We start from the raw sequence: 27,818 nt of genomic DNA on the forward strand, positions 1-27,818 counted from the left end.
CCCGCAATGAAGCCCAGAGAGGAACGGAAGGCGACTGTTTGCAGGAGGAGGTTCTGCACCAGCTCAGGGCTCAGCTACTCCGGGGTTACGCCCTTTTTTTTTTAAGGGGCTCGGACCCAAACGAAGGGATGGGTCTCTACCGCGGAAAACCGGTGTGTTTTGTACAGGTAGTGCTCGCCTTAGGACCACAATAGACCCCAAAATTTCCGTGGTTAAGGAAGACGTTTGTTTAGTGAGTCTTGCCTCGTTTTCTTGCCACAGTTGTTAAGTGAATCAGTGCAGTGGATAGAAATTTAGTAACCCGGTTGTTAAGTGAATCTGGCTTCTGAATTGACTTTGCTTGTGAGAAGGTTGCAAAAGGGACACATGACCCCAGGACACAGCAACAGTCGTAAGTATGAATCAGTTCCCAAGCCTCTGAATTTTGATCGCATGGTCATGGGGATGCTTCAAAGGTCGCAACTGAAAAATGGTCATAAGTCACTTTTTCCAGTGCCGTTGTAACTTTGAACGGTCACTAAATGAACTATTGTAATTCGAGGGCTACCTGTAATCTTCTAAATTCGCAATTAAATAGAAAACAAGAAAGATTTTTTTCAACAAAACGCCATAAACGAATATTCCTGCTTGAATTTCAGTGTTTATAGGACTATCTGTATGAGTCTCTTCATTCAGGGAGCCTTCGTTTTTCATATTCTCATGCTGCAGTTATGAGCGCATCAGGCCATGAGCCAAAAGCAGTTGGCCAGATTATTATTGTGGATCAAACAATATGCTCTGGGTGCCTTTCCCGTACTACACAGGCTGAACTACAAATTAGCAAAACCGTAGTTTAGCCTGGCGCAGGAATTCCCAAGTTTTGCCATCGTAACTGATCAATTTGTGCAAACCTCCCATGACTGTGCTTAGGGTTGGACAAAGTGTGAAATACTGTTATACCACTACTTTTCTAATACAGGTAGTCCTTGACTTATGACCACAATTTGAGGCCAAAATTTCTTTTGCTAAGCAAAGCAGTTGTTACGTGAGTCGTGCCTCATTTTACAACATTTTTGCCACAGTTGTTAAGCGAATCACTGCAGTTGTTAGGTGAATCTGGCTTCCCTCCTTGATTTGGCTTGTCAAAAGCTGGCTGGGAAGGTTACAAATGCTGATCGTGTGACTCTGGGACAGTGCAACTGCCACAAATACATGCCAGCTGCCAAGCCCCTGGATTTTGATCACTTGACCATGGGGATGCTGCAACGATTGTGTGAAAACCAGTCATAAGCCTGCTTTTTCAGTATCATTGTAACTTCAGTCACTAAACGAATGCTTATAAGCCCAAGACTATCCGGCATACACACACACATATCAAATAATAGGAGCACCTCATTGTGTTATAAAACAAATACAGCATGCTAATATGTTCCTTATATGCATAGATATACTGTGTAATGCCTCAATTCAAAATTCAATCTTTTGTATTTACACCCCACTGTTGATGTAGGTAAATCACGGGATTTGTATTGGAACACCACAATGTATGACTCAACATAATGACAGATTTTAGTAGATACTTTCATACAATTGCTGGTATAGATAAGCAAGTATAAAAGTTAATTTCAAACTAATGTTCTAGAACATGATCACTTAAAAAGTATAGTACTGTTAGTGGTTCATAAAAAACGGAAACATGTAGAACCTGATTTGTATGTAAGCTTGACTATTGTTGATGCCTCCATGCTCAACCAACATGCTTAAGGCAAAATTAAAAAAAAAAGTTTTGTAACCAACTCTAAATCCCCAGGAAAACACAATACCGAGTATGAGAACCTCTCACTGGTGTTATGTAAACCCAGGCCTGTATGACTAGTTTACAATTTAGTGTAGACTATAAATCAAGAACATTAGCTTGAGAAAGCCATGGTCTATATTAGGGTTTTTTTCTTTTTGGAAATGAATTCTGAGAATTGAAGAGTTTCCATGGAAGATTAATGGCCAATAAAAACTTCACACAAATGCATTCGATTTTTATCACTAGAGTTCTTATTCTTGGACAGAAGTTCTGGGAGGGTTTTTGTTTTTTTTAAGAACAGGATCTGAAGCCTGAAAAAGTTTGAAAACTGGTCTAGGTGTCCATGGACTCAGCCACTGTGAAGCCTACTGTAGGAGTGTGCCATATAGAAATGAGAAACGTAAAACTGCTCTAAGATAAGAAGACTAAATCTGCAACTTAATTTTTGCCTCAGATCTAAATTTGTTTTCTTCGAAGTTAAGCCTATTCATTTGGGTGCATTGTAAGTCTTCTTAATAGACATACATTATATGGAACGGGAAGACTATCTTTTCCATCACCTCCATACACCGCACTTTTTATCTTTGTGATTGACACTGAATCTACTTTGACTACTTATTCTTCTTCCTGGCATGAATTTTACTTATGCTGGTAACTAGACCCACCCCATGCCTTGGTCCCTAATGCATTCCCTTCTCCTCGAAGTTCTCCACATTTGGCTACCCTTCAGGCTACTGAGGAATGGCTTTCTTTCCCTCAGGAGCCTAGACAGCAAAATGGGTCACCATGATTTCCTACTTAACAAAGGGATGGATCTGAATCTTAAACAGACTACAGTCTCTTTTCCCATATACAAAAGCCTCTCCTTTGTTTTTATCTTGGTAAACCACACACTCTGCATAGTGTGCTTGTTAAACAAGCAAGGGGAGATGCCAGGATGTATTTACTTTTTGAGATTTGCAGAGTATTAACAGTATTTTCACAGAATTGCTGAAAAACCAATTGCCTTTTGTTTTTCTTTTCTCACGGAATCTCTGCCTCCAAACTACAGCTTGTGAGAAGGCACCAAGCCCTAATTTCAGAACCAGAATTCTTAGGGTTTAGCCCTGCAACTAATGAAGGGTTCACTGAATATGTGGAAACTGTTATATCTTCACTACCATAAAGAAATGGGATAGAAAAGTCAACTTCCCTGAAAAGCAAGGCCCAGCCAGAAAGTGCTAAATTAACACATCCATTACTGTGACTTCTTGCCTGATTACTATAATTAGTTAATATGAGATGCCTAACTTCTCACAAACCCATACTACAAGTTTATGATTCTAATATTAGAATAGACTAGATATCGGGAGAAATGAAACAATAATTTCATTCTGTGTTCCTCATGAGTATTCCATTTGAAGAGGAATACAGGGAAAAAAGCTAAACAGAACCAGAAGTAAAGTTAATTTTAGATTCTTTATCCTGGAGGCCATGGATTTCTATTCCAACATCTTATTGTGATGGCATCTCTTAACAGTGTTTCTACTGAATCTCCTAGATGATCCATACAAGAGTTATTTTTTAAGCAGAAACTATGCTATGGACCAAAGAAATGTCAGACCAAATTGTTCCAAGTCACAGAACAAATAGCTTCTGAACAACACCAATGTTAAGGATTATATGACTCTAACACAATGAATGTACTTAGTAATATAGTACTAGCAAATATGTTAAGGAACTACGCAATCCTCCTTCCTTTTCTTTAAAAAAAGAGTTTTTTATTTATCCTCCTTCCTTATAACCTATGGAATGGCTCTTTAGCCGTTTCAGGTTACATCAAGCATTTGTCAAAAAAGATTACATTTGCTATGTTGTTTGATACATATATAGTGCTAACATTTTGAGGACTGTTATTGTCTCATCTGCGAAATCCACGAAGACTTCCATTTAAAGAAATAATGCATTAACAGTCAAATCCTTGACATTCATTCATTACTGCCAAATTAATCAGTGATAATAGTAGCTCTCCATACCTTATATATTTAAACATATTTTAAATGATACTTTAAAAATGGGGAGGACTGTTTCACAAGGGGTGGAAAAGTAATATTGTTGCAATATATTTATTGATATTCTCGCCTGGGGGGATAATACTTGTATAATGTGTTTGTATCTTTTTTAATGCACTTCTAAATTTTCTTTGTTTGTCTTTTCCTGTAGAATTTTTTCCTTGGAGTTTTGTATTTTAACATTTTTTTTGTAATAAAATAAAAATTATTTGAGGAAAAAATGATATATGTACTATGGACCCCCGAACATTTAATTCATACGAATAATGAAAAAAAAGAGTATTGAGCAATGTGACCAACTCAACACAGTGTTGCGGGAAAATCTGATACAAGAATCTGGGACTAAGGGTAGTCCTCAACTTATGACCAGTCACTTAGTGAAAGTTCAAAGTTACAATGGACCCACAAAACCTACTTACAACACATTTGTGAAGTTATGATGGCTGCATAAACACACCCCTGCAGTCACATGACTGTGATTTGAGCGCTTGGCAACTGGCTCACCTTTATGGCCATTTGCAACATCCCGCGGTCACAACTGAAATTTGTGATGGTTTTTGCATGTTGTTGGGGTTTTTTGCTAGTTTCCAGTTTTTATTTCTAGTTTACAGAAAAAATATACCCATTGGGGAAAACTGATTTACTTAATGATCATGGCATTTGCTTAACAACTATCCCTACCCATCCAATTTTGGAAAATTGGGTCCTGTCGTGTGATGCCTCAAATTACAACTGCAGTGACTTATGACTGTAATTCCAGGCTCAATTACCGTTGTACATTGAGGAATACCTTTAAAGAGCTTCCTTGAGAAACAGCAGTGAAGGTCTTCCTGGAAATAAAAAGAAAATCCAAAGCGTAAGCCAATCAGGTATTTCTGCTAATTCTGTCCTTCATCCTTGTATCTTTTAATGTGACCAATTTCATGACTCCTCCAGATATCTTGATGAAGGAAGGAAGAGAGTGTAGAGAGTACAGATGATGGTGTGAAAGACAGAAGATCCACTATCAGGGCAATGAACAATTAAATGTAGTTTAGGTCCATACAAAGAAAAAGAAAGAAGAAAACCACCTAAGAGAGGAGCCTCCCTAATTCACATGAAGATAAAAGAGGAAGGAGGAGAAGCACATTCACACTTTCAAGATTCTCTTACCATAGCCATTTTAATTAGTTTTAGGCTACACAGTATTGGTTTCTTGATCTGGTTTATCTTGTAGGGCTGAGAGAGTGAGAATCCAATGATGGTAGCACAGCCTTTGCAGAGACTTGCCTGCTCCTAAAAAAAAATAGTTTTTAGCATGGACTCCAGATTGGGGCCAGTCCCCTCCAATTCCTCATGCCTTGAAACTCAAAATCACTCACTCATGAAAATATTGATACTCCTTGATATAGGACCAATGACTAGAATGAGATGGTACACAAGACTTATTTCTTGACTATTGCGGAAAATGACTATGAAAACCTGAGTTGATATCTAGAACTCTGCCTTAGTTATCAATCAAATAACTTTCACTTGTGCCTTGATTATGCTCCATGCCTAGTCACCACTAATTCATTAAAACCGTGGACTAGCCCTGGGCTATAGTTTTGGCTACTAGCCTCCTGTCTAGGTATCTTATGTCATTGATTCTGCCTTGCTAGATTACATTACCTCTTGTATACCTTACCTAGTACAATGATGATAAAACCATCACTTAACATTTGATTTGGCAGGAGGTAGGATTAAGATACTGAATTTTTATATACTGCCTTATTGCTGCTCTGGTGAAACCAAGCCAGAAAACGAGACTTGGGTCTATATATAAAGCAATTCTAGCCCTTTTATTTTAAGAAGTCTCTTCTAAGCCAAGTCATTTGGAGTCATTCGAAGAAAAAGACTATTAATAAAAACCTAAATAAGCAATTCCATCAACATCCTCTGGATGACTTGTTCTGTAAAGAGTTCCAGCAGCGTCAATATAAAAATATCAGGGACCATCTGGTGCTTCATTGAGCCATCTGTAGGAACTCTCTGTTGGGCATATTTTGCAATCCTTCCACAGTGATTAAGCCAAGCTCAAACCACACTTCTCGGAGGATCAAAATAATTCACTTTACCCAAAGGTGCAAGTTTTCTTCAGCTGCAAGTCATGTTTAATAAAATTTGTTAATCTGAAAAGGTGCCACCTGACTCCTCCTGGTAACACTTAACTATGTCTTTTCTCCCAAAGCCAAGAAGGCTCTCTTGCTGCTTGTAACCCTCCTAGGTCACAGGGTGGTAATTTTTAGAAAAGAGCCTCTGAAAATGAAGTGTGCAGGTGGCTTTGTGTGGGAATTAGCAGCTCTTTAGATGTCCCAAACCATGTGTCAGGAATAAAGAGGAAGCTAAAGATGAAAAGTTATCCTTGCTTGAGAGAATGAAGGAAAACAGAAGAACAAAGGCTGAGGTTCGTGCCATGTAACCTGTTCCAGAGGAATAAAAAAACATTCCAGATGTGGAATGGCAAGTTTTTTTCTGCTCATGGGCCTCAGGAGTTAAGCTTGGTGGCACAGTGATAAGAACAAAGAACCTCAACTTCTTCCTACAACTTTATATCTAAAGAATCTTTTAGTAGTGCCAGCAAAGGAGCTGCTGATCCAATTCTACAGAGGAATTATTGAGTCTGTCATTTGCACCTCTATAACTGTCTGGTTCGGTTCTGCAACCCAACAAGAAAAACACAGACTTCAGAGGATAATTAGAACTGCAGAAAAAATAATTGCTACCAACCTGCCTTCCATTGAGGACCTGTATACTGCACGAATCAAGAAGAGGGCCGTGAAAATATTTGCAGATCCCTCGCATCCTGGACATAAACTGTTTCAACTCCTATCCTCAAAATGACGCTATAGAGCACTGCACACCAGAACAACTAAACACAAGAACAGTTTTTTCCCGAAGGCCATCACTCTGCTAAACAAATAATTCCCTCAACACTGTCAGACTATTTACTGAATCTGCACTACTATTAATCGTTTCATAGTTCCTATCACCAATCTCTTTCCACTTATGACTGTATGACTATAACTTGTTGCTGGCAATCCTTATGATTTATATTGATATATTGATCATCAATTGTGTTGTAAATGTTGTACCTTGATGAACGTATCTTTTCTTTTATGTACACTGAGAGCATATGCACCAAGACAAATTCCTTGTGTGTCCAATCACACTTGGCCAATAAAATTCTATTCTATTCTATTCTATTCTAAAAAGCAGTAAGGAACAATCTGGGGAAGGAAAACTACAAAAGGGAAGGATCAGAAAGTTGAAGAGAAAGACTGACTTCTCTCAAATTTCAAAGTCCTTGATCTTGGGAGGTATCTTGACTTCTCTTTTTCCTAAAACATATGTAAACTGGAGTCCTGAAGATGTAGCAAAGTACATTTCCCAGCAATTCCCCCCCCCCCATGTTCTTCAGTGCAGAGGTGAGTGTAATATGTAAAAAAAAAAGATAAAAGCTTTACTGTGAAGTTTCAGGGCAGTGTCTAACCTTAATGGGGCGTTTAATGGTTTGTGTCATGTAAATGTTTGCTAATGTGTTGATGGTGTAGAGCTTTTCAATCCACAGAGACCTTAGCTGGCTAATCAGTGAGTTCATCTTAATGACATTAGGAAGTAGGCAAGTAGGATGTGTTTGTTTTGCAGTGGTGAAACCAACTGTGGACAAACTGAGACTGTTTCTGAGCTGAAACACAGCTTTCTTGTCTCGTCTGTCCTTCTAGGTCTTTGCTTAACTGACTGTCCCAAATAAAATAAAATACCGTAAATATACCGGGGAAATACAAATACAATACAATGTAAAATACTTGTCTTAAATTACCAACAAGATGAGTTCTTTGGTAAATATTTAAACACTTAGTTGCAGATTCACAGGAATCCACAAATCTCTTAAGAGCAGAATCTCTCCATCAAAGATAGAAGAAACAGGAGGCAAATAGCAACTGACTTTAACACAATGGCATTACCATAACATGTTTGTTTGTAGCTATTGCAACATATAAATTCAGTTAAATATTACTGCTATTAGAGCAATCTAAAATGATACAATAGAGACTGTCAATAGCTGTTTGAAATTTTGGAGAAAAGGTCTTTTCTGCCTTAACCAAAGAGATTTGGGACCAAACAAAAGCAAAACAATGCTCTATCACACAACTATACCTACATTTTAATCCATTTTAAGGATCTAGAAGAAAAATAGAGGTATGTTTTCCATGGTTCAATCCACAGAGGTTTGTTTGTGTCTGCTGTCAGTTGTGACAGCAACTGTTAAGAGCCTGCTTTTTATCACTGTTAAATCTTAACACTTTTAACTGTTAAGAGCCTGCTGTTTAAAATATGTCTAGCAAATGTTGTAAATGTAATAAAAAAACGGGCACATTTTATCATATGTGGTGGATGTGTATTAAAGCTAAAAAATTTTGGGCAAAAATACACAGATGGATAGAAAAGATAATAGGGAAAGATGCAGATTTCAAACCTGAATTGTTTCATTAATAATAATAATAATAATAATAATAATAATAATAATAATAATAATAATAATAATAATAATAATAATAATAATTTAATTTGTATACCGCCCTTCTCCCGGAGGACTCAGGGCGGTGAACAGGCAGATAAAATAAAGACAATACATTCAATAAAAACAATATTATAAAAAACTAGGGATCATATCAGAAAAAATTTATAAGAAAAGTATGTATTTAATGTTACATGTCTTAACAGCAGCGAGGATTATTTTTGCACAATATTGGAAAAATGAAATACTGCAAGATGAAGAGATAATTAAGATATTAGATTGTGCAGAAATGGATAGGTTTTCATTGAAAATCAAACAGAAAAAAGACACGCAATATTATCAAACATGGAACTTATTTTGGGAAAAAGGGGTGGAGAGTAAGAAGGGAATTTGTATTGTTAAGCAATTTAAATACCAGACAACACAATATTTATTAAGCACTAAGAAATGTAATAAATAGAAAATTAATAAAATTTATTTTTTTTAAAAAAAGAGTCTGAAGTATACATATCTGGATAATCTGTTTACAGGATTACTATAGTTAAAATTAAGAAGATCAATGACTGCCTGCTTCTCCAGAGTCTAATCTTTATAATTCCCAGTCTTCCATATTTTAAAACACAAGAGATAACTACCAAAGAAGTGCTGGGTTAGATGGCTGGCCAGATACCAATAAGATTAGTCTCTGTTTGTGTAGAAGAGTATATTTGGGCTAAATTAAATTAAATGCAGATTCCTAAGGTACTAGTAAGAAAGTTAATAAAACTATGTGAGTTACTGAAGTAAATACCAAAGCAACATACTCTCCTAAAAAAAACAACCCTACATTCCTGAACTGTATGTATATAATGAAGAATGCTTAAAAATAAAATGACACATTGGGGATAATGAGAATTTACAGATTAAATTTTGGGTGATGTGTAATATCAATGCAATACAGTACATGGAATTACTGCCCTCTGCTGGAGAAATGTATATGGTTTGGAAGACATCTCATTCTAACTTCCTGGATGATAAATGGTAGACCAGATATAATCATCCAAGCCCGAACTGAGGCAGCTGCAGCAGCCCATAAGATCTCAAATACACCAGCATCCAAAGGGGTCATTATGCCCAATGACTCATGATGGCATGCAAATACATGCCCACCATTTGGCCATCTGCCACCAGTCTGAGGAGATGATATTTTCCATCCAGCAATGTGGCTATCTGGGAGAACTATTAATTGTCCCGGAATTAATAGCATTGCCCTTCTGCCTCAATAAGCAGAAACAAATTTGTACTGTCTGTAGCTTTGGCTTCAACCCAGCTTTGGGGAAGATTCTCAGCTGTGCGTATTCCACATAATTGCACTGCGTGATTCTCTACCTGAGCTGTATGTGAGTACAGAACAGACATAAATAACTAGCCCAAATTGGATTTTACAACAGCTCCTTGCTGGTGGTATTGTTATTAGGAAACCAATAGCTTTAAGGACCCAACATTCTAAGTACCAAGACTTGAACAGCTTTGGCATCCCTAATCTCTTAATTTGGGACCAGTAAACAGTCAGCCTGAGCACCAGGAAGTGGCTTATTTTGCTATTTTCTTAGGAAGGTAAAGGGGCACTTATGTTGAGCTACCAGCTTCTTTTTCCAAATCTGTACTCTCTGTGTACAGTTGCTTGACTCTAAGCCACAGTTTTTAATAAGAGCTTTATGTGTGGAAAACTACCAGGTTGACTCATTAGGCAGAATAAGGCAGCTGCCAATGCTGGGAATGCTATAAACTGGAGAGACAGCCAGGGGTTAAAAACAGAGCTACAAGGGCCCTTTATTGGTGGTTTTCTGAGGTGCGAACTCCTCTCAGGAAGGGTGTGTGTATAATAGGTTTCCATTGATTTTTCTATTTATTATGTACCAAATTAATGCAGAAAAATAAGAAAAGTTTAGGTTGAAACACTAATATTAAAAAAACCAACTGCTCAGCACCTGATTTAGTCTTTTTCCTGTACTACAACTCAATGGCTATATTTGCTCAAAGCACTCCGTCTGATTCCTGAATTTTCCATTATGTGGGATGCATGCAAGACGTTGCCCTACTAAGCATATGAGTTTGATGTATAACACAAAAGAACTTAACCCAAATAAAAACTAACCAAACTTCCCATGCTGTGCAAATGCAGCTGCAAAACGTTTGACTGACACTGTTGAGCATTGAGGAAACAACAGCCAATGTTTTTTCACACACATTCTCCTTTCTCAGCACTTTCCCCTTATTTCCTCATTAACCTATACTCTGAGTTTTCCTCCTGCTTAATGACTCTACTTACTGCCCTACATCATTGGCAAATAGTTATTGAATAACAGCCTCTTTGCCACTGAAATTATATCCAGATAGGATGCAGAACACCCAAGTGGATTCAACACCTGTTGCATCAAAACAGCTCGTTGTATAAGAGCATTGGGAGCCAAAAAATTAGCAGTCTGACACACACTATAAAGAATGTTTGTGCATTATTATTATGCTGACCAAGATCGTGTTCCAACTGGTTGTCATGAAAACAATCCAGAAGCCAATCTGATATTATAATACTTCCATGATATGTGCATTGATATTCATATAAAATTAGAAGAGGATTGCGTAACACTAGTAATCAAATATATGCTGTTCGAATATCCATTTTTATGGCTCTTTCCCATGATGTTATAGAAAAATAACATCTGCTAAAAGGGGATGGGTTTCTAATATGGAGCCAGCAGTAGTTTTTCCAACTTTTAATAGTCAAGCAAACACACTGCATGACTAATGAAAGACCTTTATGCTGTTGCCATTAACTCACTGAGTTCACTGATACTATGCAAGAAGATAGTTCATCCTATGGAGAGAAAAGCAGCCAAGGAAGAGAGAGCCCGAGAAACAAAGACAGAAAATATATTTTTCATTCAGTAATAGAATGGGAGTGTTAAAATGGTGTTATTCATCAACCTGATGGAATTGAAAAATTCCAAAGCTAACAACATTACAACCACCAAGGACAAAGCATTAATTTCATAGAGAAAAGCAAACAAGGTAAAAGTTGTATACAAGAAGCTGTAAAAAAAGACATTACTACTTTTCTAATTCTGTTATCCTTTTCTCAAAAGGATTTCAATATTGTCAAGGTCTGTGAGGTGCTTCAAACTGGCCCATGGGGCCAGCCTGGAAATAACAAAGGACCGACCCGTGGTGCCTCTACTGGCCAAAATAGACCGGCCCCCAGGGTCTCCTACAGCAATCTGGTGGACAAAAATGGGCTGCAGGGGGGCCATTTTCAGCCCATTTTTTGCCCACACAGCCTCCTACAGAAGTCTGGCAACCGAAAATGGGCCGGGGGGGCGTTTTTGGCCCCCATAGCAGTCTGGCCGCCAAAAATGGGCTACGGGGGGCATTTTTGGCCTGTTTTCACCCCACTGCCTCCACAGCAGTCTGGCAGCTGAAAACAGGCCATAGGGGGACTTTTCGGTCCATTTTCAGCCCCCATGATCTCCTACCACAGTCTGGCAGCCGAAAACGGGTCGGGGGGGTGTTATATGTTTCTTTCTCAGCCCCATGTACTCTATCTTCCTCTCTATTGGCTGCTTTACACATGACTCCTGGTTTCATCCAGTTTAAAAATTTGGAACAGACCTAATCCAAAGAATTTGCTAATTTATCTGTGGCTGTAATGTAATTTGCTTGGTTTTGACTTATAACTGGATTGCATTATCTCCCCCATAATAGTTTGTAAATAATATAGTGAGCCTAAAAACTTAAAATACAGAACTTGATTGGATGTAGGATATGGTAGTATGCACAAGCTATAAGTTTTTTTTAATGCAGTATGTCAGGTGAAAACATCCAGTGGTCATTTCTAAATTGTTATTTACTGCATAAAGCACAAATGGCTGAATTTACGGAACACACAGAGTCAAAATCAAATCATATTATGATTGGATAGTGTGCAAATCTGGCAGATAGAACTGCAGCTTTTGTCAAGTATTTAATTGTATATCCAGTTGTAGTCCAAATGGACCTGGAAATATTTCCACACAGCATGCATATTTTCTGAATTTTTCTAGGCATTTAGCAATATATTGTGATGATTTTGTTGTGTTGTATAATGTTCCTCTTTACAGTTGATATCTGGAATAAAATTTTAATATTTTCAAAGAACTCTTATTAAAAATGAAAATGGGAGGATCAGCTAAAGTATTCTACATAGAGTTAGTTAATATTTCAAAGGACAGATTCAACAGGGAAAAGGGAAACCTGAGTTGATATTGCCCAAGCAATAACAAACTGTGTACAATGTTGTTATTTGAGGATAGAGAAATGCCATAAATAAGGCAGCTGGATTAATACATGAAGAAGAAAAAATGAGATATGGATGAATTAAAGAGAAATGAATTGTTTTGTTTAAAAGCATTTTAAGGCTCTAAATGTTAATTTATCATTCAACCCAGTAACTATAAATACCTTGGATGTTGTTTAGGTTATCTTAACTGATATTAGGTTTTTGAACATCTCTATTCTGACAATATTATGCACATATTCAGATCTGATCCTATACAAGAGTCAAGCCACATGGCAGCTGTGGACTCTACATGTTTTTAATATCTACTTTATGGAATTGAGATTATTTGTGCCAGAAAGTAAATCTCCCTTTGTCTGGAATAGCTGTTTTGAATGCAAAGGGGAAAAAATGCATCTTGAGCCTGTGTCAAACACCCACACTGACCATGCCCACCCCAACCATACCCACCCTGGCCCTCTGAGGTCAAATACAACCCTGTTGTGGCCCTCAATGAAATCGAATTTGACACTCCTGGTCTGGATTCTAGATAAAAAAAACCAAGCAATTTACATGAGCTATATACTCTAGGCCCCTCCTTTATTCTGATATATTGAAATGCACCATTTTAGTAAACAGGCTAATTGGATATTCACAGAACTCCTATGATTATCATTTACAGTGCAGCAGATAAATATTTAGCAGTTATTTCCAGCCTGATGCTTTTCAGATAATTTGGGAACTGCAATATCAACGTTTGGGAGTAGTTTGGAAAAAACTGCTTTAAGGCATATCTTCGAATTTAGTATTTTTTTTTCTGTATTCCTAAATCCATCAAAATATTTAAGAGACATAAATGCAAATCTCCCACATAGACAAAGCATTTATTTATGGTTTAATATGCAAAACCAAAAAAATAGAAGCCAGTAATGATAAGCCACACAAAATGGCAACCTTCTCTAGCCTGTGTTGTTTTGTGAAATAAATGACTTATTTCCTGTGGCTTGGTAAGTTCAGGGCCAGTTTGTTCTGTTGCTGGGTCTTCTTTGTCAGTGAAAGCAACTATGACCCCCAAGTACATGGCTTGGATTGTGTCATGACCAGTTCCCATGTTAGTGCTGGAAACCTCCAGCCTGGCATAAGGAAAGATGCAAGTTTCCTGCCTAGGTTATATAGTTCCTGTAAGTATAAAAACGCAACAGATTGGACTAGTGACTACCTGGCAGAAATGTACCTTGTCTGCTATATAACTTTACTTGGAGTTGGGGCCATTTCCATCACATCCTCATCATATTCTGTGGTCTATACTTGATTAGCTCTTTCAGGAACGTTACAAACTGGTGCCCAATATAGCAACGATGGGGGAAAAAAACATACTTCTCACCCAGAAATTCAATTTGGTTTCATTGTAGTCTATTAAAGGGCATTCTGTTATAAAAGCTACTATCTTTACAATGCATAGTATTTCCAAAAGGAGCTTTGAAGAGTAAAATTTCACAGGTCAAGCTACCAAAAACAAAAGCAAAACCCTGGACTCACCACAGGGCAGTTCAGTGATGTTGAATTGAAGTACTTTTCTTGACCTCATATAGCCAAGCCAGAAGTTCAGAATATTGGGGTGGGGCAGAAATCTTTCATGCTGCTGATATCTCTAGAGTAAATTCTTATAGCATTCAGGGTGTGTTTACTACTTAAATCTTAGAAACTAATTCAGAACAGCCAAAGTTCAGATGAATGAACTCGGCAGGAGTCTGATAGGGAAGGAATGATGATGGCATGAGCAGCAGGGTTGACCAGAGCCCTAACGAAAGAAAGGCCACCTAATTATTAGAAGCCATCTGAAAACTCAGCCATGTCATCTTTCTGTTGACTGGCTTGCCAGACTAGTAGAGATCCTAGAATTCCTCTAACTACACCCCAATTAACTGCAATTAAATGAAAAAGGCACATTCTTCAGTTTCCCCTTGGCAGCAGGCTACATTGTGTGTAGCAGGTATCTTGTGTAGGGAAGTAAAGCCCACTAGCTCTTCCTGGTGAGAGACTGCATTCTAAAAACAGGAGATTTTGCAATCTGAATCTTAGCCCAAAGTTGGGCTCCAGAGATCTATTCTCCTGTTTCCCCAAATATAAAAGTCTGTGATCACTATGTTACTGAAAGACTGAAAACATACACAGATAAAACTGGGGTCTCTGTTGAGGATTGCGGAAATAATGTTTAATCAGCGTACAGAACATCTTGGAAAAGTTGTTGAAGGAAAGTCTGTCTCCTCATCTTGGTTAGCAATCTTCATCTTGGATCATCATCTTGACATGACTTTCAGCATTCAGGATCTTTCATAGATGCACAGTTATAATCCTTATAACAGTCTTATCAAAATATTCACAATTCTAGTGATGGGGAATACAGGTTTAGAATCTGGATAAAAGTCACCTATAGCATTCATGGAATGGTAGGAGCGAGATGAAATTCAGAAACCACGTTCCACAGCCCAGTCTGGACAGTTGCATCAATGATCTTTCCTCCTTGCATTGCTTAAGCTCAAGTCAAGACTGGAACATCACATGCATGTGCAAAATCATTGCCAATAATAATATCAAGCAGCAGCAAAGTGCAAGATCCCATTCTGATAATAATCATCTCAGATCCTATTTAGCACTCTATTTTTTGATGGAAATTCTTCCTGGAAAACTAAATTTGCCTGCCTTAAATGAGAGACCTTGAGAAAATTTATGGGCCACAGGTGGTTCAGCCTTCAGATTTACTGTTGCATAGTTTTACAGTCACAGTGATTGTTCTTTGGATGTTGTATCTCAGGCATTTGGATAAATGACTTCTGACTTCTTCAATTAGTGTAATATCTTGTCACAATCATCATCCTGCCCATTGGTCATTATCTTCTATATCATTTGGGGCCAGCCCCATTCACCCTTACCATGGACAGGGTCTAAAGAAAATAGTCGTGTTGATTCTTCAGGACTTGGTCGGATGACCCCTGGTTACAATTTCCTTGCTTTTATTTGACCATCTTCTACCAAAGTTAGTAGTGTGGTTTATAAAAGCAGCAACAAAATCCTGAGCGCATTGGGGAAAATAATTCAGATGTGGTTCTATAATACAACCATTTTTGCACAGAAAATTCTGCCAATGAATTTAAATAATCCGTTATTTTAAAAGGAGAGGCGACCTTTGGCTAAAGCATGAGATAAAATTATGCTGACATTTGCTGCCAATTAAAAATAAAATATAATAAATGCAACATCTGTAAAGTTATTGAAGAGATATCATGAAATTCTTTTACTTCACTTATGTTTTATTTGTCCTCAAATCTATGCATTTTGGAATGAAGTCTGTTACACATGAATATATCATGTATAACCCCAGTCCTATTCTGCTTGATATTTAACTGCCAGCATACATGAATACCTTTGGAGGAGAGTTAATTACAGTAAAACAGAAGCTGTAATCTTTATTGCACCTCCCTGAGATTAAATCCTTTTGAACTCAATGATACTCTACTTGTAAACAAGTACACACACAATTATGTTCTAATGGGTCCGTTAAAAAATGCTTAGCATAGTCTTTTTCAGAGGGCTGAAACAAATTGCAGAAACATGCCTTACCTTTTTTTTAACCTGATATTTGAGGACAGTAAGATGACGAGACTTACCATCTGCTGTACTAGGATGTTACAATGACCAATTATCTAAAGCCAAGGACAAAAAGAAACCCCCATGTCTTTGGATTCCAATTTCTCACTTCAGCCAGTATGGTCAATGAGTAGGAATCATAGGAACTATAGCCCCACAACATCGAAGTTCATTATTATTATCTCTTTTATTCATTAAGCATGAAACTCAGTCCACTGAATACTTAAAAATGTGTCACAAATACGATTGACTGGTGCTAATGGTTATTTATTTTATTTTATTAAATTTTTATACCGCCCTTCTCCCGAAGGACTCAGGCCAAAATACAGCCAAAATAAAATACAGAATATATACAATTAAAAGAATTTAAAATGAACTATTACTAAACGGCCGATAATTTAAAAAATTTAAAAATTTAAAATATTACTAAAACCCCAATTTAAAATCAACTATTTATGCCAGTCCTGCTTGAATGAATAAATATGTTTTTAGCTCACGACGAAAGGTCCGAAGATCAGGCACTTGACGTAAGCCAGGGGGGAGTTCGTTCCAGAGCGTCGGTGCTCCCACAGAGAAGGCCCTACTCCTGGGGGCCGCCAGCCGACATTGTTTGGCGGACGGCACCCTGAGAAGGCCCTCTCTGTGAGCGTCTGGTCGATGGGAGGCATAAGGTAACAGCAGGCGGTCTCGTAAGTACCCGGGTCCTAAGCCATGGAGCGCTTTAAAGGTGGTAACCAGGATCTTGAAGCGCACCCGAAAGACTACAGGAAGCCAGTGCAGACTACGGAGCAGTGGTGTTACATGGGAGCCACGAGCGGCTCCCATTACCACTCGCGCAGCTGCATTCTGGACTAACTGCAGCCTCCGGGTGCACCTCAAGGGCAGCCCTATGTAGAGAGCATTGCAATAATCCAGCCGAGACGTAACCAGAGCGTGAGTGACCGTGCATAAGGCATCCCGGTCAAGGAAGGGACGCAACTGGCGAACCAAGCGAACTTGGTAAAAGGCCCTCCTGGTGACGGCCGCCAGATGTTCATCAAAGGACAGCCGACCATCCAGGAGGACACCCAAGTTGCGAACCACCTCCGTTGATACGGGTTGCTGCCAGCGTCCTAGGTATCAACCAATATCTTCTTAAAATATATGATGTTCCGTGAAGCACAGTTTTTTGCAGTTCCACTGGTGTTATTGCAGGAAGCTGCAATTTCTTGATGTGTTTTGTAAAATTATTGTACATGGTACCAAGTGCCCCGATGACAATGGGTATCACTGTTACATGTTTCAGCCATAGCCATGTAGTTTCGATGGCCAGGTCACGATATTTTGTTATTTTTTCCAGTTCTTTTTCTTCAAGTTTGGCGTCTCCTGGTACAGCAATATCAATAAACTGTACGCTTCAGCCCTCGACAACCTTGATATCTGGTGTGTTATATTCCAAATGATGATCCGTCTGCATTCGAAAGTCCCACAAAATCTTCACTGTCTTATTTTCAATAACTTTTTCCACTTTGTGCTCCCATGACTTTTTGGATACAAGTATATTGTATTTTTCACATAATGACCAGTGGACTAATTTAGCAACTTGATTCATCATCATCATCATCATCATCATCATTCCACACTATCATTCAAAAACAGAATAATAGCGTTGGAAGGGACCTTGGAGGTCTTCTAGTCCAACCCCCTGCTCAAGCAGGAAATCCTGTACCATTTCAGACAAATGGTTGTCCGATCTCTTCTTAAAAAGGAAAAGGTTAAAAAAAAAAAAGAGCACTGGAATTAGTGCTGGAAATTTGACATATCAAATCGGGTTATTCAAAGGGTCAAATTCACTGGCAAGAGTTTTATACTCCAGGCTTTTTTTCTTTAAAAAGTGGGGAAGATAAAATCTGGGGAAAAAATCACATAAATATTTCTTTTCATTAAGTTATTCAAATAGTTGATTCGAGTCATGGCATTTGATTTCCACTCTCAAGAAAGGTTTGGTAATGTGGCAGGATGAGTTGTCCTACGGACCAGGGGTCTCCAACCTTGGCAACTCCAACTCCCAGAATGAATTCTGGGAATTGAAGTCCGGCAGGCTTAAAGTTGCCAAGGTTGGAGACCCCTGCTATGGACATCGGAAGATTCAACAAGCAGAACTAGACACTAGAGATCTGTTGAGCTGGTTGGCTGATGGAAAGGTCTCCACTTTTTGGAGAAAAAGACCAGAAGACAGCAAGGACACCTTGATGAAGGTGGTAGAATCCAAAAAGCCCAGAAAAGAGTTATTCTTCCATCCTCCCAAGATAGAAAACCCTTCAGTCCAGAAAGAAAACCTATACTTGAAATTGTATATGTATGGTTTAAGCTAAAGCCACTGTATATATTAAATATCAATATCGATAGAAAATAAATGCCTCTGTGTCTCTGGAAAATTCTTGTCCTCTTTCTCACCCTGCAACAGGTAACTACAGTTCTGTACAGTGCCATTAAATTCATTGACCTTTGGAAACGGGACAATGGAATGAGGACTGTTACTGTACAAGCAGGAAAGGAACCAGATCAGGTGAGAGATTCCATGAAATAACCAGCCCAGACAGAAATGACCAACAAGAAGTTTTGAGAGTATCTCAGTTGAAGCAGGGGTGGTGGATGCAATGATGTAGCTCTTCTTGTGAATGTTATGAAATCAGACTTCTGCCTTTTGAAGCATCAGAATCCTCCAAAAGTTATTATGACTGAACTGTATTTTTAATGTGACGGAGCAGTGGTGGGTTGCTACCGATGGCGACTGGAGGCTCTGCCCACCTGCCTGGACGCTTCTGTGCAAAGCGTCACGCCCTCGCACGCCCACGCGCAAACTGGTAGTTACGGGTTTTGAAACATGCCCCTGTGACAGAGTTAATTATTAAACACATAACCAAAATAATCATATAACCTACACTTAATACACTAATTAAATGTAGAAATCAGTTACGTGAGGTGAACTTTAGTTCTTACCTTGATTCCACCCACAATTTCTTGAGTACATGTAGTCCTCAAGTTACAACTACAACTGAGCCCAAAATTTATTTAGAAACAACTGTTTCTAAATAAACAGTTGTTAAGTGAACTTTGTCCCATTTTATAACCTTTCCACAGTTGTTAAGTGAAACACTGCAGCTGTTAAGTTAGTAACATGGTTGTTAAGTGACTCTGACTCCTTTGTTGACTTTGTCAGACTTTCACAAAAGGTGATTCACATGACAACGGTCATCAGTATGAGCCAGCTGCCAAGCAGGCAAAATCTGATCACGTTACCATGGGGACGCTGCAACCGTCATAAGTGACAAAAATGGTCGTAAGTCACTTTTTTCAGTTGTAACTTTGAACGGTCATTAAACGAAGCATTGTAAAGCTGAGGACTACCTGTGTACTCTTCAAAGTGTCACTGAAAGTCCCAGTGCAAACCTCAATCAGCCTTCAAAATTTGCTCACCTGGCCCTAACCATACTTGATCTGCCACTGGTCTTTGCAATCTACATAACTGGCTCAAGACTCAACATGCATTAAAAAGAACGTCATCATTGATCTGGATCAGAGGTCTCCAAACTTCAGGTGAGGCGTCTGAGGGTGGTCTTGGTGACATTTGTTGGGATGAGTTTGACCCTGTGGCTCCCGAGGACATGGACAGGTTGTTGGGTAGGCTGAATGCCACCACGTGTTTACTGGACCCGTGCCCCTCCTGGCTGGTGCTGGCCACTCAGGAGGTGACACGAGGCTGGCTCAAGCGATTCTGAGTGCCTCCTTGTTGGAGGAGTCTTTCCGGCCGCCTTGAAAGAGGCGGTGGTGAAACCCCTCCTCAAGAAGCCCTCCTGGACCCGGCTGTCTTAGGTAATTATCGTCCGGTCTCCAACCTTCGCGGCGAAGGTTGTAGAAATATGGTGGCATATCAGTTTCCTCTGCACCTGGATGAAACTGTCTATCTAGACCCGTTCCAGTCGGTTTCCGGCCCGGTTACAACACGGAGGCGGCTTTGGTCGCGTTGGTGGATGATCTCTGGAGGGCCAGGGATGAGGGTTGTTCCTCTGCCCTGGTCCTATTAGACCTCTCAGCGGCTTTCGATACCATCGACCATGGTATCTTGCTGCGCGGTTGGGGGATTGGGAGTGGGAGGCACCGTTTCTCCGCGCTTCATCCCCTCAGCTCCTCGGAGAACCAAGGAGCCGGTTGGGACCCGCGCCGGGTCAGAGGCCGCAGAGGCACGACACGATCTAAGGCCCCCGCCGCGCCCGCTCCCAGGCCGCAACAAGTTCCTCAGACGTGCCGTGAGCCAGACCCTCAGGAAATGGCCCAAGCTCCGTCCGGAACCTCTCCGGGTCCATCAGGCGCCTGGGACGGAACCAACGCATCGGCTCCGTCTCCCTGCGGTGTTGGATGGCGGTCAGAAAGTCCAGGCGAAGGAGAGTGATCTGACCATGACAAAGGTTCAGTGACTATTTCCTTTAAGTCCAGATCTCTCAACCACTGACCAGAAACAAAAATCAGATCGAGTGTACCACCCCCAATGTGGGTAGGGCCATCAACTACTTGAGTCAGGTCCAAGGCCGTCATGGAGGCCGTGAACTCCCGAGCTGCTGTCGATGACGAGCCAGAAGATGGCAAGTTAAAGTCCCCCCATGACTAAAAGTCTGGGGGTCTCAACTGCCCCCCAGCAAGCACCTCCAGGAGCTCGGGCAGGGCAGCTGTCACGCAGCAAATAAACAGTTGTTAAGTGAACTTCGTCCCATTTTATAACCTTTCCACAGTTGTTAAGTGAAACACTGCAGCTGTTAAGTTAGTAACATGGTTGTTAAGTGACTCTGACTCCTTTGTTGACTTTGTCAGACTTTCACAAAAGGTGATTCACATGACCTCAGGACACTACAACGGTCATCAGTATGAGCCAGCTGCCAAGCAGGCAAAATCTGATCACGTTACCATGGGGACGCTGCAACCGTCATAAGTGACAAAAATGGTCGTAAGTCACTTTTTTCAGTTGTAACTTTGAACGGTCATTAAACGAAGCATTGTAAAGCTGAGGACTACCTGTGTACTCTTCAAAGTGTCACTGAAAGTCCCAGTGCAAACCTCAATCAGCCTTCAAAATTTGCTCACCTGGCCCTAACCATACTTGATCTGCCACTGGTCTTTGCAATCTACATAACTGTCTCAAGACTCAACATGCATTAAAAAGAAAGTCATCATTGATCTGGATCAGAGGTCTCCAAACTTGCCAACTTTCAGCCTGGCGGACTTCAACTCCCAGACTTCAACTCCCAGCTTTGCTGGCTGGAGGATTCTGGGAGTTGAAGTCCGCCAGGCTGAAAGTTGACAAGGTTGGAGACCTCTGCTCTGGATGACCTTATCTGCTTTGGATGTAATAGTTGCTCAATTACTAAATGTGCTATGCTGCTGTATTTACAGAAATCACCAGTTGTTTTAACTTTTGAACCAGTATGCAGTGTGATGGCTTGTTTCACTGGGATCTATAGGCAGCAGTGACAGCTGTTAATCTTCCAAAGGAAATAGATAGTTAATGGAACTAAGTTATGCTGAAATCTGAGACTAAAGAGATATGGTAATTTATAACCAGGAACTTTGACTTTTAATTCATGGAAATAAAAGAGGATACTCTTCAGAACAGATCATCTTAATATACAGGCAAAGTAAGGATAGAGAAAGGAACTATGCTTAGACCAAGTGAATATCAAGAAATCACATGAGGCTCATGAGGAATTAGATATAGTGAATTAAATAATTTCCAATACTTGATGAACCCAGCATGAATGAGAAATTCTTTTCTAGTATGCTGTCTTCCAGAGGTCTGGAATTATAATTCTCAAAAGCTGAGCAGGGTTGGAATTTTGGGAACTGAGGTTCTAACATATCTGCAGAAATCGTCATAGAACATTTAAGCACACTATTTATTCTCACTGGTTCTGCTTATAGGACATAATTCATGCACATCTGCTACTATACTCAGAGTTAAATGTGGCATGGATAGAGCCCGCCATAATACCAGTATGCCAGAAATCAAATTATAGTATTACAATATTGCATTCTACCCAACCCTTTAGCACAATGTGAGAAGGTCATTCTCTCGTAAAAACAAACATCAGGTAAGATCTGAGGGCAGGGCCAATTGGAGTGTGGTATACTTATGTTTGCAATGGCATGAATGGCTCAGCCACAACTTCAGAAGAAACAATGCAAAACCTACTTTGCAGCATCCTTTGGAGCTAGAAGGTGCTCCTGTTGCTCCAAGGAGAAACTGCTGCTCTGCCATATAGAGACAAGGGAGAAATGCAATGCGTTATATTGTAGTAGTGATGTTGAACCTTTTTTCCCTCAGGTGCTGAAAGTGTGTGTGCGCGCACGATAGCATGTGTCCACACCCATAATTCAATGTCACCCTGCGCCCCGACCCCTGCGCATATGACCCCTGCACGCTCCCCTGCACATGCACGCACAACCCCCCTGTGCCCTGTTTTGGGCCTAGCAGGCCTCCCTGAAGCCTCTGGAGACCAGAAACTGCTCGTTTCCTGACTTCCGGTGGGCCTAGAAGGCCCGTTTTTCACCCTCCCCAGGCTCCAGAGGCGAAAACGGCCTCCCCCATCACTACCACTGAGGCCCTCCAGAGGCCAAAAACTCCCTCCCAGAGCCTCCGCACAAGCCCTGTACTTACCTGGCATCCAAAACGGGCTGTGTGGAGACTCCTGGGTGGGGAAGGGCAGGGTGGGTGGGGCCAGTCAAAAATCAGCTGGCCGGTGCTTACATGCGTGCTGGAGCTGACCTAGGACAATGGCTCATGTGCCCACATATATGGCTCTGCATGCCACCTATGGAACATGTATCATAGGTTCGCCATCATGGTGTTAAAGGGCGGCTAAAAGTCAAATATTATCATTATAGCCTCACATTGGGGGGAAAAACCCAGAAGAATCTAACAACAGAAGTTAGAAGAAAGAGAACAAGAATGAAAATATAAATTCCATCCATAAACCCTGGACATTCTTGTTCAACTAAGAGCTGTCAAATTATTCTGTTAGGTAGAAGAAGAGCTCATAGAGAGTTTAGTGCTAAGAATTTTGGCCAACATGCAGAAAATATACACCCCATTATGATCAGAAGTTTACAATCTCATAGAGTATGACAGCCACAGGTGATGTTTTAGGATGCTTTATCCTCACAAAGTGGCATCACACCTTCAGAAATGAATAACCAGGTGTTGATAATACAGGTAGTCCTCAACTTAGAACCACAACTGAGTCCAAAATTTCCACTGCTAAGTGAAACAGCTGTTAAGTGAGTTTTGTTTCATTTTACAACCTTTCTTGCCACAATTGTTAAATGAGCCACTGCTTTGTCAAGTTAGCAACACAGTTGTTAAGTGATTCTGGCTTCTCCATTGACTTTTGTCAGAAGGTCACAAATGGTGATCGTATTACCCTGGGACATTGCAACCATCATAAATATGAGTCAAACATGAATTTTGATCACATGACCATGGGGATGCTGCAATGGTCGTAAGTCACTTTTTTTCAGTCCATTGTAATTTCAAACGATCACTAAACAAATGGTTGTACAAATGGTTGTTTACAAGGACTACTTGTAAACAAAAAATGGCATTCTTAAATTAATGGCTTGCTGCAGTAATCTGGGAACAGTTTATTTTTTCAAATAAGGTTGGAAAAGAACTATTGAGGAATGCATGTAGAGGGGGGCAATTTACATCAGTATTCTATTATGACAATCACATAAGCACTTCAACTGCAGGTAATAGTAATGATATATTGGGAAGTAAAGAAGTAAACTCTTGCATACATCAGTCACTCATCTAGTTTTTGTTCCAAAGGTTTTCCTCCCTGTAATTTGCTTTCCTCTGCAGAATCATAAAGCTGAATGGAACCATTTGAGCCAGGGAGTTCCCACTTGCTGCAGAAATCCATTTACAGCATGTCCAATAAATGGTTTTCTGGTGCCCACTGGAATATATCTAGTAAAGGGGAAAGTACCCTAAAAGTAAGGACTATGTTAGTTTCTTATTAAATCAACATTTGTCTTTCTGTAATAAGAAACCATAATTTAGTGTCCTGACTCTGGACTAGTGGAAAATAGATCTTGATCTTCTCAATGACATTCTTGCAGGTAAAGAATGGAATGGAATGCACTAGAAGAAAAGAGTTGGAAGGAACCTTGGAGATCTTCTAGTCCAGGGGTGTCAAACTCACATTATCACAGGGGTGTCATGTGACGTATTGGGACCTTCTCCCACTCGCTAAAATTGGTGTTAGCGTGGCCAGTGCGTGACGCATCTAGTCCACGGGCTGGGAGTTTGATAGCCCTGTTCTAGTCCAACGCCCTGTTTACTTGAAGAGGGCTATCACATATCTCCTTAATCTTCTCAAGGCTGACCATTCCCAATTCCCTTTTTCTCCCTTCAGAGGAATTACTCTTCTTTGACTTTGTTATGCTTGGTCTGAATTCTTCTTAAAGTGTAGTCCTATCTATGAACCCAATACCTAAGGTGGAATTATTATAACTTATGTTTTGCAAAGTATATTTGTTAATACAGATTGCTGTACATCTTTTGTATTTTTGTTAGCCACATCATACTGCTGATGCATATTCAATTTGCAATCAGTTATTATTGCAAGTTGTTTCACAAGCATTATTGAACAAAGCAAGTCTCCCTCATCCTGTACAATTGAATTCTGATTTCTTTTGAAGAACTCCCAATACATTTATCATATAGTAAGTCTTCTACTCTGTATGACATCATCAAATTGAAGGTTAGCACAGGCATCCATCATCACTGTACCAAAAAAAGCCCAACAGCAAGAACAATCAACTCTGTTCTAAAAATATTGTAGTCCTGCTTCGCCTTTTGTTCTATGGAAACCTGTTTTGTTGTTGATTATTTTTACAGCAGATTTTTTTTGGTAGAGCCTGGGCTCTTTCAGGAGAAAAACACAGTATAAAATAAAAATTGAGTATTAATAACAAATAACACAACAGAAGCTAACACTCCTGTTTCTATTTTCTTCCATCTGGCATTTTGTTCCATCAGGCTTAAAATATTATATGTGTGTATATTCATTAATCTAACCCGATAATAAAATAGGATTTTATTGATTATGCTTGATTAGAAATAATCAAGTTATTTCTAATAGTTCTCATCAATAAAAGAGAGTTATTTGTTATGTAATTTTGAATTCTGGCTATTTAAACTTCATAAGTAAAAACAGACACACTTCCACAAAAGATTGCTATAATTACTGTCCCCTTCACGACCCCCCCTCCCAGTTTTCATAAATTTCTCAAATTTCTTAAGAGAGGTCTCCTAACAAAAATAAAATGGAAACGAGGAGTCATAGAACTTTTCAGCAGAAAGCAACTGCCTACATTCTTCCAAACAGAGCTGAACAACGATATTTCCTTTAGGTGCCTCCCAATCCACTAGCATGCTGTAGCAAGTGTAAGATGAGGCTGAGAAAATTATCAAAGACTGTGCCAAGGTCATCTAGAAAACCAGCCTCTGCGTTTTCCTTGCAGTCTGGAGCCTTTCAAGAGCTAACAGTGGCAAATTCTTCATTGTTATTGTTGTTGAAGTCTCTAAGGTTTTTTTTTTTTAATGGCTGTTAACCGCCCTGAGTCCTTCGGGAGAAGGGCTGTATAAAAATCCAATAAATAAATAAATAAATAAATGAAGGTGAAAAGGATGCCTTTCAACATAAGATAGTGAAGAGATCTAAAGAGCATTCTCCCACATTCACACTTTCCAAAATATATACTTATTTGTATCACAAGCAATCTTCCAGCTTCCCCCAATATCTGCTTTCCTGCCCCAATAGACAAATGCAGCACCCTCTCACCTCTAGATGGATGTTTACCACCACTGATCTGCCAATCGGAAACTGTTCTGAATTTGGAGGAGGGCTGCTCTGGAAGCAATGAAAGGAAACGAGCCTTTGCTGTGTACTTCACAAGCCTGTAACCTTGAGAAACTGGAGTAAGATATTCTGGTCTGGGTAGTAAACACCAAGGACAACACAAACCAGAGTTCCCGTCCCTGCTTGACCTGATATTCAAACACATTCTAATCTTGTTTTGACTCAGCGAAGATTCATTCAAAACACACGTAGGAGAAAAACACAGCCAGACTTACCATACATGCAAAGGTCCACTTTTTAATCAATATTAAAATGTGCGATCAGGCCAACTTATCAACAGTTCCTTTGGACCTTACTACACAGACTGGTCATGGGCTCCCTATCAGAAACATGCTACGCCTAGCAAATGTAATTCTCTCATTTGCTGGCATCCTGCATTGTCCAGAACAGTATGTCAATTTGTCACTGAGAACTGGACAGCATACAAGTTTTTTTTAAAAAAAAACATTACTAACAACTGGTATTCAGAGTGCTGTGTACAAGTTTTTGTATGACAGCAGAGACTACCTTCTAAAACAGGGATTTCCAGCCTTGGAAGACTAGTGAGTGGGGATTTTGCTGTATTTTCTTGCAAAAAGTCAAGAACAAATCAAAAGTGCTCCTCCTGGCCTTTCCAACTTGGTTTCTTCCCAAGCTATTGCATTTTAACGTCCATCATCCTCACTCAGCCTGACCAGGGGTGAAATCTAAAAATTTTCCCTACCGGTTCTGTGGGCGTGGCTTAATTGGTGGGTGTGGCTTGGTGGTCAGATGACTGGGTGGGCGTGGCCAACAACAATAAATAATAAAAATAATAAATAAGGTATACAAAACGATAAGAGGTACCAAAAATCAACTTTCACACTTTACACACTCACAATACAACACAACTGACTCACACACAATGTAAAAGCAGCTGCACTTCACCCAAAATGGCCCCTGCAACAAACAGGAACCTCACACTTTCACACTTTACACACACACAACACAACACACACACACACACACACACACACAATGCCACATACAGCTTTGTGAGATTTTGTGTGTTTGTGTAGTTAGAGTGAAATACTACAGAAACACACCAAATCTCAGAAAGGTGCACAAATATTTTATTTTATTATTTTATTTTATTTTATTTTATTTTGGACTTCAACTCCCAGAGTTCCTCAGCCAGCAAAGCAGGAAGTCAAAGCAAGCTTTTTTTTTTCTTCAGTAGCTGAAGAAAGCATGGCGTTGCCAGCCCGAAAGAGCAGTAATTATAGGTAAGTGAGGAGGGGGAATTGGCTGGGCATGGGTGAGGGCTCTTGTAAGTGGGGGCTGTTAAAAAGTGAGTTTAAAAGCCTGTGAGGATCAGGAAACTCCTCTGGGATCGCCAGAGGACGCTTTTAAAACCTCGGGGTTTTTTCTTGTTTTTTTCCCCCTTCGGCTGAAGAGGGTTTTTTAAAAAAAACTTTTAAAGGGTTTTGATGATCTCTGCTGAGCCCCGCGATCATCAGAGGTTGTTTTTTTTTACTTTTAAAAGTTTTTCTTCAGCTGAAACATGCCTTGGCATGTTTGGTGCGGCTCAGCAGAG

The 27,818-nt window shown here is 39.7% G+C and overlaps 1 protein-coding gene and 1 long non-coding RNA gene across 3 annotated transcripts in view; one reads left to right on the top strand and one right to left on the bottom strand.

Moving 5' to 3' along the window:
• Window positions 1-27,818, bottom strand: part of SLC29A1 (solute carrier family 29 member 1 (Augustine blood group)) — a 93,952-nt gene that overhangs the window by 64,586 nt on the left and 1,548 nt on the right. Inside the window, exon 1 of one of the 2 annotated variants that reach the window (XM_058191908.1) lies at window positions 22,531-22,554. The exons of the other annotated variant lie outside the window; for it this stretch is intronic. The gene's annotated coding sequence lies outside the window, so the exon portion shown is untranslated. Of the gene's footprint in view, window positions 1-22,530; window positions 22,555-27,818 lie in introns of those variants that run through there. 2 annotated transcript variants of the gene reach the window in all.
• On the top strand, window positions 11-25,960 carry LOC131203386 (uncharacterized). Its single transcript, XR_009156361.1, has 3 exons — window positions 11-4,697; window positions 18,754-18,855; window positions 24,199-25,960. It is a non-coding gene; the product is annotated as an uncharacterized LOC131203386 (long non-coding RNA).

The sequence above is a fragment of the Ahaetulla prasina genome, chromosome 1 (assembly GCF_028640845.1).
Source record: "Ahaetulla prasina isolate Xishuangbanna chromosome 1, ASM2864084v1, whole genome shotgun sequence".
In the NCBI taxonomy this organism is placed as follows: domain Eukaryota; kingdom Metazoa; phylum Chordata; class Lepidosauria; order Squamata; family Colubridae; genus Ahaetulla; species Ahaetulla prasina.